Here is a 5,394-nt window from a genome sequence, read left to right as displayed (position 1 = left end):
CAGTGGATAGAGCGTCGTCCTGCGAACTCAAGGGTCCCAGGTTCGATTCCAGTCAAGGGCATGTGCCTTGGTTGTGGGCACATCTCCAGTGGGGAGTGTGCAGGAGGCAGCTGATCGATGTTTCTCTCTCATCGATGTTTCTAACTCTCTATCCCTCTCCCTTCCTCTCTGTAAAAAAATCAATAAAATATATTTTTAAAAAAGAAAAAGAAAAAGAAAGGCCAAAATCCGGACAGAGTTTGAGCCTATTCGGCTTGAGTGTCGATGAGGGGGCCTAAAGGGGGCACTGGTTTGGGGTTCCTGGGGTTCCTGGGTCTCCAGGGCCCAGGCAGCAGGGCCCCAGGCCCTTCGGGGCTCAGGACCTGACCCTAGGAGGGGCCTGGGAGTGAGCAAGCCTCAAGGCCCCACTATAACAGCAGCAAATGGAGACGCAGTGCATTTTAGCAGATTCTGGATTTTGTCTTGTTTTGATTTATTTCGGAGAAGAAGGGAGAAACAGAGATAAGAACATCAATGATGAGAGAGAATCACTGGTTGGCTGCCTCCTGCACGCCCCCCACTGGGGATCAAACCCGGGCATGTGCCCTTGACCAGAATCGAACCCAGGACCCTTCCATCCGCAGGCCGACGCTCTCTAACCACTGAGCAACACCAGCTAGGACTGCTTTGTTTTGCTTTACTGGGAAGCCTATGGGGTTGAAGAAATTAGGGGCATTTCGAATCTGTCTGAACGTCTGGACTTGCAGTGAAAGCCAAATGCTTTTTCCCCTTCAAAAGAGAGACAGACCGACATCTGCGACCCTCTTAAGAACGTGGGTCAACTGTGTTATCTGCCTTCTCACGTCACTGAAATTCCGGGGCTGGAGTGGCAAACTAGTCCCACAGTGAAAACAATCCACACACAGACAGGCATGAGCCATCCGCATGGCCAGGTCTTTCCCTTGCAAAGCGCAGTTTCCAGCCGCAATTAAAAGCCCCCACCCGGCAGGCCTCCCCGGGGTTTCTGCAGGAAGACCTAAGAGCCGACCGCTGGGGACACCCACCTGGGGCTGCGGGCCTGGGACACAGGGCTTTGGTTTGGGCAAGGTGCCATCGTGTGGCCGCCTCGGGTATTGGCCTCAGAAAACTGCCTAGACCAGCGGTTCTCAACCTGTGGGTGGCGGCCCCTTTGGCGGTCGAACGACCCTTTCACAGGGGTCGCCTAAGACCATCCTGCATATCAGATATGTACATGACGATTCATCACAGTAGCAACATCACAGTGATGAAGTAGCAACGAAAATAATTTTATGGTTGGGTCACAACATGAGGAACAAGTGTATTGAAAGGGCCAGAAGGTTGAGAACCACTGGCCTAGAGCAAGGGTCCACGCTCCCCGAGAGTCAATAGATACTAAGACCTCTGTTTTCTGCCACCAGCCAGAATGGGGGCTCAAGATCTAGATTAAGAGGAAAATGAAGCTTTCGTGTTGCCATGCAGGTCAGTCTTCTCCAAGGCATCTCTGGGCCCGACCAGCGGCCTACCCAGGCCTGCAGTGATGTCTCCTCTAAACTAAGAACTTTCTTACCTGTCAGGAGAGTTGAAGGGTCCGGGACTCGAAGCCCCCAGGCACCGGCCAGGTCTCCGCTGGCTCACCTTCGAAGTTCCACCCCAGTTTCAGAGTTGGACACAGGCCTGGGAGCTCCTGGGACCCTCTTTGTGTAGGAGCCCCACTGGCGCAAAGCACGTGCTCCCCAAATATCAGTTTTAAAGTGTTTCGTTGCCCGACCAGCGTGGCTCAGTGGCAGAGCGTTGACCTATGAACCAGGAGGTCACGGTTTGATTCCCCATCAGGGCACATGCCCGGGTTGTGGACTCGGTCCCCAGTAAAGGGGGCGTGCAGGAGGCAGCCAGCCGATCCATGATTCTCTCTCGTCACGGATGTTTCTATCGCTCACTCTCCCTCTCCCTTCCTCTCTGAAATCGATAAAGACATATTTAAAAATAATAACGAAGTGTTTCATTGGAAGATGAAATGAGACCCGAGCTCCCAGCTTGCTCTGAAGCCACAAGCAAAGGAGGTTGGGACGGACCGAACCTGCACACACCTAGAACTTGAGGCATCTGTTAGTCCGGAACGAGGTTTCTCAGTCTTGGCAGGACGCAGCCGGCTGGGTAGTTCATGGGGTTGGGGGGACAGTCCTGGCACCGTGGCACGCTGAGCAGCATCCCTGGGCTCCGGCCACTGGATGGCACCCTTCACCCAACTGTGACAACACACAGTGTCTCGAGACGCGGCCACAGGAACCCCAGTTACCCGAACACCAGAGGAGTCCTCGGCTCAGTGGCCGCCTGGTAGAGCGTGCACAGGCCACCCACCGGGGAGGGGACGCCGTGAGTCATGGACGATCAAGGTCACGGAAACTCAGAACTCCGCAGCCGTCTCCTCGCGGTCAGGGCCCCCGCTGGGGAAGTTGCCGTCCGGAAAGCCTGAAGGTGACTTGTTTGGTGGGAAGGAGGGTCCATGAGATGAGCCACTTCCATCCCACAGAGTCCATGGGCGTGAAAACGCATTCGTGAGAGCATTTCCGTGGCTGTGGACATTATATAGGATGTTTCTGACACGAGAAGAAATTACACTTTCTGATTCTTATTTGATGCTGAAAAAGACAGAAAGACAGGCTCCCTGGATGTTGTGTTGGGCATAGGGCTTGCGGACCTCCCGGGACCCTGTCTTTCCGTGGCGTGGCCGCGGTGAGACTGCGTGCCCTGCGTCAAATGACGGAGGCAAAGGTAGGAGAGAGAGGTGGGCAGGGAACGCCACAGCTTCCCCAGTCTCCATGGAAACTCGCCCACCTAACCCTCACACTTTCGGATGCTGGGCATTCTCTCCCCCAAAGAGAACGAAATCCACATCAAGGATTGGGTATCACTTCTCGGGGGAAATGAGGGTTTTAGAAACCGTCTCCTGATCTGTTGGTCCCTAAGGTTTCTGCCAGGAGCCTACCGGTTGGATGCATCGCTCCCTGAAAGAACATCCTGTGGGCAGCCCAGTGCGTGGCAGCGAACGTCAGCGCCACCACCGACCGGGCTGGACCGCAAGCCGGGGAGGCAGTTTCCGGGGGACCACAAACCCCCGAGCTCTCTGCCACCCTGAGCCCGTCCCCGAGCACTGGCCGGGGCCGCCCTCAGGGACAGATGTCTCCGCAGTCAGGATTCTTTTGTGGACTTTTCTATATTCACTTCAGTCACATGAGTTTCCCCCAATAACTCCCTTCCCGTGGGAATCACAGGACGGGCACGTATGAAACAGGCGCAACTACTGCGACACCAACAGCACAGACGACCGACCGAAGAAAAAAAGAGATACGTGGACCTCGTCAACATTGAAAACGTTGCTTGTCAAACGACGCCATCGGGAAAGCGTCAAGACCACCCACAGAGTGAGAGGGAACAGCTGCAATTGACATATGGGACAAGAACATAGAAAGAACTCTCAGTGACCTTCAAAAGGTCAAACCCAGTGGACGTTCCAGTGCTTATCCTATGTGACTCTTCTGCACCATTTACCAATATTGACCGCACCCTCCTGGGGAGAGAGAGACAGAGGAGCGAGAGAGAAACATCGACTGGTCGCCTCCCGTACACGCTTTGACCAGGAATTGAGCCCACAACCTAGGTCTGTGCCCTGACCGGGAATCGAACCCATAACTTTCTGGTGGGCACGGGGCTTGCAGACCTCCCGGGACCCCGTCTTTCCGTGGCGTGGCCGCGGTGAGACTGCGTGCCCTGCGTCAAATGACGGAGGCAAAGGTAGGAGAGAGAGGTGGGCAGGGAACGCCACAGCTTCCCCAGTCTCCATGGAAACTCGCCCACCTAACGCTCACACATTGGACGATGCTCCAACCAACTGAGCCTCCTGCCTAGGGCTCTATTGTAGAGTGCGCCTGTGAAGGCACTTGAGTATTTCTTTGATTATTGTTAGCTGAGTCCAGTGGTGTTGGCAGAGCCACGACCTGGAAACATACCGTGCCAGAGGCAGGTAGGTTGTCAGCCTGACCCTTAGGTCGGGTGCCAAGGGGTGGGTTTCATTATCTAAGTTCAGCCAGACGCCAGGAACGGACACAATTATCCAGGCTCAGCCAGGAGTGACAATGACAAAGAAGCCACAAGAATGAAGAATTGCAGCTTGATCTTTAACCATGATTTCACATAATTTCCTTTGTCTTAAACTCTAGTAAAACTCCCTGGAATCATACTGCATAAAATAAACGCGCTGCACCAGCTCTGGGTCGCTGTCTCTCCATCAGAGGGCCAGCTGTCCCACCCGGTCCCGGCTTTCCCTACTGTCTCTGTGTCTGTCCCTTTCTTTTTCTCAATCCCCTATCGCCCCTACTCAGGACTCGTTGTCCGCTCTCTAGCCGTGCTGGTCACGGTCCAAGAGAGAAATACTTATACTCTATTTTTTTATTTTTAATGACATGAACCGCTTCTGATTCTTTCCAGCTCGCTGTCGACTTCTCTGTAGGTGCCTCTCCTGCCTGCATTCCCTCAGCTCTTCCTGCTCAGCCACCTCTGCCTCTTACCCTGGGAGGTGCACTTATGTCCCTCAATTCAATGACCCCATTAGGGGATGACTCACTGGCCATTTTCTTAAACTCTAAACCTGCCCAGCGGGACTGCCCCCAGGCCCCGCAAACTCTGCACGTCCCCAAGTCCCACCCAGCGTCTCCTTTCCGTTCACTTTCCTCACGGGTTCCTAGCTTCTCCTGGAAATAGCTCTTGCGTTTTTCTTTCTCTCTCTCTTTTTTTATTTTTATTTTTTAAAGCCTACAGCCCCGGTATTCCCAGGCAGTCTCCCATCCCAAGTACTAACCAGGCCCAACCCTGCTTAGCTTCCGAGATCAGACGAGATCGGGCGCGTTCAGGGTGGTATGGCCGTAGACTCTTTTTTTAATATATATTTTTATTGACTTCAGAAAGGAAGAGGGAGGGAGGGAGTGGGAAGGAGGGAGGGAGGGAGGGAGAGAGAGAGAGAGAGAGAGAGAGAGAGAGAGACATCGATGAGAGAGAATCATTGATTGGCTGCCTCCTGCATGCCCACTAGTGGGGATTGAGCCCACAACCCAGCATGTGCCCTTGATTGGAATCGAACCCAGGACCCTTCCATCCATAGGCCGACGCTCTATCCACTGAGCCAAACCAGCCAGGAATGAATCCCTTTTCTGATGAAATCAGCCAAAGTCTACTTATGTTGCTTACAACTGGGAAGCCTGTCCCCAAATCCAAACTCCTGCCCAAGGCAGGCCAGGCCCCTCCGGAGGTGGCAGCCGCCTCTTCCTCAGGCGTCCCCGTCATGGTCTCCCTGCACCTTTGCTCCAGCCGCCAGGAGAACAGGCCACACCTACCACACCT

The 5,394-nt window shown here is 54.1% G+C and overlaps 1 non-coding gene across 1 annotated transcript; it reads right to left on the bottom strand.

Moving 5' to 3' along the window:
* Positions 1-4,806: 4,806 nt before the first annotated feature.
* LOC111823449 lies at positions 4,807-4,925 on the bottom strand. The gene has a single exon (XR_002826467.1). It is a non-coding gene; the product is annotated as a 5S ribosomal RNA (ribosomal RNA).
* Between the last annotated feature and the right edge of the window lie 469 nt (positions 4,926-5,394).

This window comes from Myotis lucifugus, unplaced genomic scaffold (genome assembly GCF_000147115.1).
Source record: "Myotis lucifugus unplaced genomic scaffold, Myoluc2.0 scaffold_495, whole genome shotgun sequence".
Lineage (NCBI taxonomy): Eukaryota > Metazoa > Chordata > Mammalia > Chiroptera > Vespertilionidae > Myotis > Myotis lucifugus.
This window is presented reverse-complemented; position numbering and strand designations above follow the sequence as displayed.